Genomic DNA, 12,046 nt, shown 5'->3' on the forward strand with positions numbered 1-12,046 from the left:
AAATCCTTACAACTGTGAAGACTGAGGCACAACTTTTAATTACCATTGTCTTGCTCAACAAAAGAGAGCTCGTACTGGAGGGAACACCTATAAATGTATTTTGTGTGACTTTGGTAAACAGTGGGGTTGCCCACACTGTGTTTCTCCTTGGTAGAGCGTAGACCCATGAACTGGGAAGTCAGTGCTCATTTCCCAATCAAGGCTCATGCCCTGTTTGTGGGCTAGATACCTTGTAGGGTTCGTGCAAGTGCAGCTGATTGATGATTCTTCGTTATCAATGCTGTTTCTATCTATCTCCCTCTCCCTTCTCTCTCAAATCTTATACCAGTGATGTTGTAGTACAAGATAGGAGATGTTTCATACCCAGGATGCAGAATTGCCATGAACTCTGCATTTGAGAGAGGACACCTGTTTCCGAGCTGCACTCCTGGGTAAACACAGAAAATTAACTTCGTTCATTTCATTTTCTATTTCATATTCCTCTCTGTGTTATGTGTTTTTTCCCTCATTTTTCTACTCATCTGATACTCTTTTCTGCAGTGCTATAACAATGTCATCTAAACCTCTTCTCTCCCACATCAACCCTTCTGGCCCCTATAACTTCTGTTCTGTACTTTAGAATTTTACTAATGCAATAACTGACATCAGAATTGGGAAGTATTTTGCTTTATATTCATGAAGTAGGAGGACCACCATTTATGTTTTCATGCTGGATTCTAGATTTTGAATATGAATATTAATTTTTGGATTATAATAAATTAGCTTCTGTGTACTTTATAACTGGAATGATTTTTCTTCTGATTTTCATTGGTGTCCTTAAGAATTTCTCAGTGTAATGTAGCTGGTTTGGCTCAGTGTATAGAACATCAGCCTGTGGGCTGTATGGTCCCAGGTTTAATTCCTGCCATGGACACATGCCTGGATTGTGGGCTCAATCCCCAGTCGGGGGTGTGCAGAAGGCCGCCAATCAATGATTCTCTCATCATTGATGTTTCTCTCCCTCTTCCTCTCTGAAATCAATAAAGGAAGAAAAAAAAAATGTCTCAGTGTTACCTCATTAACTTATTTTTGGGGATGGATTCAGCCCGTTAGACAGATTTTATTGTCAATTACTTAAATGTAGCTGGATATTGGTCATTCTTTCAAGAGGAATCCCAGAGAACATGGCAGATTTGCGGTTGAAAACTTTTATTATTTTGCATCAAAGTTGTTATATATATTGACAGCATGACCACAGTTATGTTCATAGGCATTAGTTGTCCCTGCAATGTTTTCCAAGCTGTGACTGTAAATTCCAGGGACAGCAGGATAGCAGAAATTGAAATGAAAGCCCCACATTTATTCCTTCTCCAGTGTACTGTTGTAAATTTGTACAAGCTGGTAAATATCAGTTCTTTTACATGGGCCATCCCAAAGGATCACACAATGATTAAAAAAACTAGATATTGGATACTCTTCTGTTCTACTTCCTGACATTCCCATCGAGCATTCATACATATAAGAATCTCCTGTTATTTTGTGACTGGGTCTCTCTCTGGATGAGGGGCTTTATGGTTTTGTTCTGTTCGGGACAAACTATTAGATCCGGATCATTCATAGGAATTTGATGTCACCTAGACAATAGTTCCATTTTCTGGTACTGTAGTGAGGAAAATTGAGGCGATGTATTGGTGCAAAATATACATAAAATTTGTTTTTCACATGGTCATTCAGAAAATAGAGAAGCAGACATTGTTTCTAGGTTTAGACAGTCTTCTGTCTTCATTTTGTCCAGAATGCATATTGTGCTTTGGGTTGCAAAGCTCTTAAGTCAGAGATTTCAACATGTTTTATCTCACGGCACAAATGGAAGAATTACTGAAATTCAGAGGTCCACCAAAATATGTATTTTTCCAATCTGTCAAAAAATGTCTGACTTTGAATTATGCTCACCACACAGCTATTACTGTGCTGTCTGTCGTCACTTATTTTAATTCGACAATCTATGGGTAATGTAGTCTGTGGTATTGATTAAATAGCCAGGTGTTGCTTATTCTAAAAAATGTTGCAGCACACCAGTTTGCTTGTATGACACTCAGTTGATAATCTCTGTTATCCAATCCATCTTGTCCAATGAGTCATTTAAGACCACTTTTTCTGTGTTGACTTTTTTTTCTGGCAAATCTATCCATTGATGTCAATGGGAAGCTAAAGTACCCAGCTAGGACTGTATTAATTAATTTTAAAATGCTAATAACTACACACCTATCAATAATCACAATATAAGTGGGTTAACTTCAACCAGAAAACAGGGTAACTGAATGGATATGAGATCTATACCCATACTTATGCTGTCTAAATGAAACCCATTTCAGATCAAAAGACACCTCATGAAAGTAAAGGGTTGGAAAAAAAAGTTACTTCATCTCTACCTTTGGGCCCCAAAGAAACTACTCTGCAGAGAATTTTGCTCTAGTAAAAGCTCTAATCGTGGACTGTGTACATTTAATATAGGCATGAGGATAACTGTGCTCAGTGTTAGCTGACCCATGTGGAAGTGCTGCCTTTTAGTGAAGTCAGCACGTAAACAGATTTTCATTACCCAGAAATTTGTTTTGGAAGGAAAAGTAGGAGACATTCTGCATTATTATCAATGGCCCATTGATGAGATTATAGAGACTACTAAATAACATTCATTTGACAATATACTCCCAGAATACAAAGACTTCAAAGATCACAACTTATTACCAGAATATATTTATCTGTTGAAAAATATATTAATTAAAATTTCTCTCCCACAGTGTTGGAAGGTACCTTATGTTATCAGGTGCCTAATCATAAATGGACATCTGTGTCTGTCTCTGACACATCCCTTCATCTACAATAGAAATCAGACTTTTCATAAATGAACAGCCCAATCATCATAAATAGGCATTCTAAGACACTGGTGCAGCCTGTCAAATGAATGTTACTCCTAATATTAGTAATAGTCAATAATAATAAGAGGCTTCTCTCAAACCGATATGTATATATATATTACAGCTATTAATATTACTGAAGGTGTATTATATGCCTTTAAACTACAAGTATAAGAAAATACACTAAACTCAATGTACAGTAAATAAAACCTGAATCATAATAACTTATAAATTAAAACTGATCTATCATGCCAGGCAAGTGTGGCTCAGTTATTGAGCATAGATCGCGGAACTGGGAGGTCACAGTTTCATTCCAGGTCGGTGCACATGTCAGGGTTGCGGGCTCCATCCCCAGGGAGGGTCATGCAGGAGACAGCTGACCTAGGATTCTCGGTCATTAATCATGTTGCTCTCACTCCCTCTCTCTGAAATCAATAAAAAATTTTTTTAAAAAAATTGCTTGTTATACTTAATAGAGACCCGTAAGACTTGATTGCCATCCAAGGTTACAGTCTTTCTCCAACCCCAATGGTCCATTATTTATGGAGAAAAACTAAGACTGAGCCTTCCCAGTACCAGGGCACCTCATTATCCTACAAAAAGTTGGCTCCTCAATACTTCCTTTGGGTTGATTTATGTCCCAAACGGAATGTATGCATGAAAAGGGGACACAGGCTAACAACAAGCTCGTTGAAGGCCTGCATATCAGTCTTTCAAAGTCAGAGACCTAAAGTAACCAGAAAGGATGGTCTGAAATGAAAATCTTTTCAAAAGCAGTTTATAGCAGGTAGTCAGGTCCTAGTCAAGAATCTTCCTTAACAAGAGGAAATCCTGAGAGAAACCAAGATGGCGGCATAGGTTAACGCCGGAGATTGCTGCCTCGAACAACCAATTCAAGGGTACACCTAAAAGACGGAACGGACATCATCCAGAACCACAGGAAGGCTGGCTGAGTGGAAATTCTACAACTAGGAGGAAAGAGAATATCATACCCAGACTCAGAGCAGGCGCAGTGCTGAAGTGAAATACTCAGGTGCGGAGTGCGTGGAGAGGGCTGGCGGCAGAGGGTGCGGTTGTTGTTTTCAATCGGGAGGGAGTTTCAGACTCTGAGCTCCAGATCCCGGGAAGTCTCTAGGGACCCAGACTCAAACGGGAGAAGCGGGACTCTCTGGCTTTGGTTGGAATTCAAAGGCAGCTTTCTCTCCGAGGTTTGCAGCGGTTGCTGGGACTCTGTGAGGCAGAGCCCTAGGGACGGAACTGAGAGCAGCCATAACTGCTCGCTCCGCCTGCCCTGTTTGATCCTGTGCGACCCGCCCCGCCCAAGCCCTGCACAGAACCATTTGCCAGATAGCCTCAGGCAAAGGCGAGATTAGCACCTCCCCAGAGGACAGAAGTTTTCCCACTGCAGACACAGCTGACTCTCACAGCCAGTTGGCCTGGAGGTCAAATCCCCCCAATATTAACTACAACAATCAAGGCTTAACTACAACAAGACTGCGCACAAAGACCACTAGAGGGTGCACCAAGAAAGCATAAAAAAATTGCGGAGACAAAGAAACAGGACAAAATTGTCAATGGAAGATATAGAGTACAGAACCACACGTTTAAGGTCTCTCAAGAACTGTCTATTAGCTGCCGATAAACTTAATGAGATCTACAAGAAATCTAATTTGACCCTCAATGTTATGATAAAGAACCAACTAGAAATTAAGCATACACTGACTGAAATAAAGAATACTATACAGACTCCCAACAGCAGATCAGAGGAGCGCAAGAATCAAGTCGAAGATTTGAAATGCGAAGAAGCAAAAAACACCCAACCGGAAAAGCAAAATGAAAAAAGAATCCGAAAATATGAAGATAGTGTAAGGAGCCTCTGGGACAGCTTCAAGCGTACCAACATCAGAATTATAGGGGTGCCAGAAGATGAGAGAGAGCAAGATATTGAAACCTATTTGAAGAAATAATGACAGAAAACTTACCCTACCTGGTGAAAGAAATAGACTTACAGGTCCAGGAAGCGGAGAGAACCCCAAACAAAAGGAATCCAAAGAGGACCATACCAAGACACATCATAATTAAAATGCCAAGAGCAAAAGACAGAGAAAATCCTAAAAGCAGTAAGAGAAAGACAGTCAGTTACCTACAAGGGAATACCCATATGACTGTCAGCTGATTTCTCAACAGAAACTTTGCAGGCCAGAAGGGAATAGCAAGAAATATTCAAAGTGATGAATACCAAGAACCTACAACCAAGATTACTTTATCCAGCAAAGCTATCATTCAGAACTGAAGGTCAGATAAAGAGCTTCACAGATAAGGAAAAGCTAAAGGAGTTCATCACCACCAAACCAGGATTATATGAAATGCTGAAAGGTATCCTTTAAGAAGAGGAAGAAGAAGAAAAAGGTAAAGATATAAATTATGAACAACAAACATGCATCTATCAACAAGTGAATGTAAGAATCAAGTGAACAAATAATCTGGTGATCATAATAGAATCAGGGACATAGAAAGGGAATGGACTGACTATTCTTGGGGGGGAAAGGGGTGTGGGAGATGCGGGAAGAGACTGGACAAAAATCGTGCACCTATGGTTGAGGACGGTGGGGAGTGAGGGCGGAGGGTGGGGCGGGAAATGGGAGGAGGGGAGTTATGGGGGGAAAAAAGAGGAACAAATGTAATAATCTGAACAATAAAGATTTAATTTAAAAACAAACAAACAAGAGGAAATCCTTATCTAAGCCTGTCTATTGTCTTTTGCTGCCAGGATAACATTCCTTTGGAATATCAGGGTAACTCCCCCTTTTCCAGAGCCCTCAGGACACAACCAGTGCACCGGGGGAAACCATAAACCCTCTCATTGTTATTATGTTAATTGTTCACTGTTAATTAAGGTGTGTACACTTATATAAACGACATGTATCAATCATTTTACTTTTCATCCACTCACAGAGGTTTCCTCACTCGGCTCTCCCCCGCCTCTCTATCACCAATGGATTTCATATAACCCACTTGCAACTTCTCTCTCCTTTTTTTTTTTTTTTTATAAGGGGTGGCAGATGAATGGTTGAGATTTTATTGCAGTGAAAGTGGGAGGGAATGCTAGAATGGGCTGTTATCCAAGGGAAAAGAAAAAGGTAAGGCAAGGAGCAGTTAAGGCCAGGGATCTGGATGGTTGGATAAGAAGTAAGACACTGGCCTGTAACCGGTTTGGCTCAGTGGATAGAGCGTTGGCCTGTGGACTGAGGGGGTCCCAGGTTCGATTCCGGTCAGGGGCATGTGCCTTGGTTGCGGGCACATCCCCAGTGAGGAGTGTGCAGGAGGTGGCTCATCGATGTTACTCTCTCATCGATGTTTCTAACTATCTCTCTCCCTTCCTCTCTGTAATAAATAAATAAAATATATATTTAAAAAAAGAAGAAGACACTACTCAGACCAGCCAAATTTAGTACTTTAAATTTCCTGTGGTTATAATCTCCCATTCACTGACTTCTAATTTTTTTAAAAAAATATTTTTTATTGATTTTTTTACAGAGAGGAAGGGAGAGGGATAGAGAGCCAGAAACATCGATGAGAGAGAAACATTGATCAGCTGCCTCCTGCACACTCCCCACTGGGGATGTGCCCGCAACCAAGGCACATGCCCTTGACCGGAATTGAACCCAGGACCCTTCAGTCCGTAGGCCAACGCTCTATCTACTGAGCCAAACAGGTTAGGGCTGACTTCTAATTTTTACTGAACCTTAATCCTTGCTGTTTTTACTTTTAAACCTTAAATTGCTACATTAAAGACTTTTACTTTTTTTTTTCAAACAGAGCAACCAACTTGGTGGCCTTCCAGAAAAACAGGCAGGAGAGAAACATGCTCTGCATCTTCTCTTTTAATTATAATGTATGAAATAAGGTGCACAACTGCTGTTCTCTGGAACATTATCTCAATTTGTTGAAGTTTTGCTTCCTGTCACTTGTGGACAGTTTGGCTCAAATAAACCCACAAAAATTCATCATAGTTTTGAATGTTTCTTTTTCTTTTTTTTTTTTAAATATATTTTATTGATTTTTTACAGAGAGGAAGGGAGAGAGACAGAGAGTTAGAAACATCGATGAGAGAGAAACACCGATCAGCTGCCTCCTGCACATCTCCCACTGGGGATATGCCCGCAACCCAGGTACATGCCCTCGACCGGAATCGAACCTGGGACCTTTCAGTCCCCAGGCTGACGCTCTATCCACTGAGCCAAACCGGTTTGGCTTGAATGTTTCTTATGTTGACAGGAAGATGTTGAGATATAAGGAATCAGGCAATGTATTTAACCAAGAGTTAAGCATCACTAAACATCAGTCAATATACATCTAAGAGAAACCTTCAAGGTATAATGTGTGTGGGAAAGATCTTATCCAAAACTGCATTCTTGAAGGGTCCCCGTAATATGATTTTGGAAAGCAATGTTACAAATGACAGGAGTGATGATTGTCACGAGGAAAACGGAAGGCCTCTTTTGCCGGGAGCCGGTCCATCCTTGCTGTCTCAAAGGACCTGGCATATATGGCATACTGTTCTTAAAATGTTTGCTCACCTTCTTGGCACTATGTGTTTTAACCAAGGTCTCCTCTCTGAGAAAGGTTGTTTCCCCAGGTAGGGATTTTCCCCTGAAGTTAGGGAGGGAATAAAACCCCTCAACTAAGTGCCATGCGGGTAATTAATCACTTTACGAACAATCATGCTTAAGCTACATAATCTTTACTCCCTGGAATGGAGATAAGAAAGGCCCTAACCTTTGTAATAGAGATTGATAGGATTGAATCAACTGGTATAAATACAGATGTAACAAGACAGCAAGACACAGAACTTAGAAGACAGAACTTAGAAGACAGAACCTACACAGAACCTAGAGACAGAACCTACACAGAACCTAGAGACAGAAAAACTTCGCTGGAGAGAACATGGCAAAAGATCCTGGACAGAAACTGGCAACAGAACCTAGAGACAGAACCTGGCTACAGAACCTGGATAGAACATGGCAAGAGAACCTGACTAGAACCTGGTGACTGAACCTGGCTGGAGAACCTGGACAGAACCTGGCTGGAGAACCTAGTGAGAGAACATGGCTACAGAACATGGCTGGAGAACCTAGCAAGAGAACATGGACACAGAACCTGGCTGGAGATACTAAGCAGCACCTCTCTGGAGATCCAGACCAGAACTTGGCTGGAGATCCTGGCTAGGCTGCTGATCAACTGAACGCTGTCTCCGTGTCATTCCTTCTTCGCCGACTCCGTCTACACCTTTGGGAACCCCTGGACCCGCTGGGGTTGGACCCCGGCACTCTTTTTCTTTGCTGTAACCTTCCATTCGCTGTGAAAAGCACCTGATAATTTACCCACAGAGATGGTTGACTTCCTTAATTCCAGCTGCCTCTCCTTCAATAGCAAGACAGAGGGGCTGAGAGAGCAGGCTGCCCTTTCCCCTCCCCCCTCTTCACTGAGGGTTTTTTTTTGTTTTAAATATATTTTATTGATTTTTTACAGAGAGGAAGGGAGAGAGACAGTTAGAAACATCGATGAGAGAGAAACATCGATCAGCTGCCTCCTGCACATCTCCCCACTGGGGATGTGCCCGCAACCCAGGTACATGCCCTTGACCGGAATCGAACCCGGGACCCCTCAGTCCGCAGGCCGACACTCTATCCACTGAGCCAAACCGGTTTCGGCCACTGAGGGTTTTTTAAAAATATATTTTTATTGACTTGAGAGAGGAAGGGAGAGCGAGAGAGGGATAGAAACATCAATGATGAGAGAGAATCATTGATTAGCTGCTTCCTTCATACCCCACACTGGGGATCGAACCTGCAACCCGGCATGTGCTCTGACCGGGAATTGAACTGTGACTTCCTGGTTCATATGTCGACACTCAACCACTGAACCACACTGGCCAGGCCTCACTGAAGTTTTAATGACTCGGGAAATTGGAGTCAGGAAGTTTCTGGTTTCAAACCCAATCTGCCTCACTTTTGAATTCTCTGTAACTTCACTCTAAGAAAGTTACAAGCTTGTGAAGATCCTGGTAGAAACACCTCCCTGGGACACCTGAAGCTGAAGTATTACCAGGCAACTGGAAAATACAGGAGTACTCAGAGATTCAGGAAAACCCCTTTATGTTCAGATGTACTAATACAGTGACTCAGGGATCAGTTCTCCAAATCCTGAGTGAGACAATATGGAGGAAGCCTTCCTTTTATATCAAGCCTCTGGACCTGTCTAGGGCCTTGCAGCCTTGCCCCCACATATCTTATTTCCCCTTCATTCTCCCCTCTTGATCCTCAAGCTGATTTTCAGCTTTGGGGATTCAATAGAAAACTCAAAGCTAGAGTGGGGTGTTCAGTGGCTTGAGTCTTTTTCATCTTCATTACCCAAGGGATTGTACTGGCAGTCCAGAGGTCTGGTCTGGAGTAACATCTGGGGCTTCTCTATTAGCTGTTCTAAAACCTGTTGGCTTTCAACTTAGAGGAAGGGAGAGGGAGTCTACACAGGTTTCTTCATTTCCGGCTTCAGAGCAGTCGGAGTGATGAAAAGCATGTCTTGGGGTCCCATCTATTTCTCCTTTAGTTGGCCCATTGTCCTTGCTCTGCTCATGTCTGTCTAAGTACCTAACACATCCCCTCAAGGAACCTGCCTCGGAATTCTTTCAGAGAAAGGGGGTGCAGGGTCTTTTCTGTAACTGCTTCATGCTGCGGAGGGACGAAGGTTTCTTTGAGAGCCAAGAGATCCTTGCTCTTTGTCAGAGGGACGATGAGGCCTGGGCACGGAAGGAGGTGGGCTTTGCAGCTCCGCTCATATCAGTTAGAATGGAGAAGTAAGATTACTATTTAAACTATGATGTAAGCCCCCAAAGTTGCCCCCCTATTTTCCTTCTTATTCCCCTCTTGTTTATTATCTTCCCCAAGGGGAGTGAGTCATAATAGTAGTTCAGAGTAGCAAAGGCAGAGAAGTTCTCCCAGTACCAGTCTGGGGTTCTGGCGAAAACTGTTAAGAAAATGAAAACAATGATTATCCAGAAATACCGAAGTCAGGCCGGTCAGCCAGATCTGCAGTCTTCTTGAAGATGATACGCAGGGGGTGGTTCAGGTCAGAGGTCACCTTCCACTCTGGATGCTGATTGTCGAGCTGGTGGGCTGCTTTCACCTGAGAGTAGTGGATCCAGGTGTTCAGTCCTGCAACTTTGAGAGCTGAGGGGGTGGTTAGTACGACTGGATAAGGTCCCTTCCAGGCTGGCTTAAGGGGTTCCTTTTCCCAATCTTTTACCCAAACCTGTTCCCCAGGCTTGTGAGGGTGCACAGCTGTTCCTAGAGAGATGGACAATCGATCAGTAACCCATCTGTGGACGTCAAGGATAGGTCCAAGTTCTGGTAGCTGTTTCTGAATTTCTAAGTTCCCTATTTCTCCCAAGTCTCCCTTTGGCCAAATTAAGGTCAGAGGTCTGCCATATAGAATCTCAAGTGGAGAGAAACCTACCCTGGCCCTCGGGGCCCAGCATACCCATTGGTCTACTTAATCCCTAAAGCAATGGGGCTTGAGACTTGGCTGAGACAAACTATGTTACAAAATTTAGTATTTTTTAAAAAAATATATTTTATTGATTTTTTTACAGAGAGTAAGGGAGAGGGATAGAGAGTTAGAAACATCGATGAGAGAGGAACATCGATCAGCTGCCTCCTGCACACTTCCTACTGGGGATGTGCCCACAACCAAGGTACATGCCCTTGACCGGAATCGAACCTGGGACCCTTGAGTCCGCAGGCTGATGCTCTATCCACTGAGCCAAACCAGTTAGGGCCAAAATTTAGTATTACTGAGCAATCAGAACAAGAATTACAACAAATGGTCTGGTGGAAGGGAAAAGAAAACATTTTGTTTCTAATAATTTTTATTGAAATAGAATTTTTCTCCTTAAAATTACCGCTATTTTTATTAAGACCAATTTATCTATTGCATTAAGTCTAGTTTCAATTTGGCCTGATTGTTTCCATAGACACAATAAGAATGGTAACTGGCCGCCTTTGCCAGAATTTCATGATTGAGTCTTGATGTGCCCTTTAGGGCAGAGAAGCGAAGCCATCCAGCTGCCATGAAGGCTGTTTGCAATATCTGCTGGGTTAGGTGAATTCCTCACCAAGATCTGTACCTGCAGTGGCTCCACCCACGCCCAACCCCTAAGCTTGAATGCCCATCTCAGCAGCCCTCCTACTGGTTAACCTGGCCTAGAGTGCATGGGGTGGGGGCGGGGATTCAGCAGACGTAGAAGCATACTCGCTGCTCCCCTTCTACTCAGACCTACTGCCAGCTATGGCAGGGTATGGGCCTGACGCTCCAGCACCATCCATTCTCAGGGCCACCAAGCTGGTATCTTTTACTAAATTGTCAGGTGTTGCTTGTTCTAAAAATTCTTGCAGCACACCAGTTTGCCTGTGTGACACTACGGTTGAAAATCACAATCCATTTTGTCTATATGTCATTTATGACCAGTTTTTCCTAATTGATTTCTGTCTAGATTCTAGACTCTAGAACAGGGGTGTGTAAAGTTTCCCCCACACCCCGCGTGGTTCAGGGTTCAGGATCTGGAAGAGGTCTGCATGCAAATGAAAGGGACAAGACAAGAAATAATAATTTGGAAATATTGGGGGACCAGGCGGGCAAGTCCAACTCAAGAGGAAGGACTTCCACTGGTGCTCAGGCCTCACCAACCTCTTATTGGTTTGGGATACACCCATAGCCCTTAGGTAGGCAATTTCCAGTAACTGGCAGACTTGCCCTTTAGCAAGGATTTCCATCATAATAAATGGGGAAGTTGCTTCAGCTACCATTGTGTGGACTAACAGTGGGTGCACAACTTTGACCTTTGCCAGGGCTTCGAGGATCACCAGCCTTCCAGGTTCCTTGTCCACACCTCTCTGCTAGTGAAGACAGTAGGTGGCTTCCCACACAGGGGTGGGCAACCTTTTTGTGAATGTGTGCCAAAACCAGCAAAATCTCTGATTCAAAATTCTTCTGCATGCCAACCCTAATACTTTGAGAACATGTTATGCCTAATTGATATCTTTTAAGGTGTACGTATGTGAAGAACCTTGAAGAAATAATAAAGTTCATTC

Source organism: Myotis nattereri (assembly GCF_964212035.1).
Source record: "Myotis nattereri genome assembly, chromosome: 15".
NCBI classification, from domain to species: Eukaryota; Metazoa; Chordata; class Mammalia; order Chiroptera; family Vespertilionidae; genus Myotis; species Myotis nattereri.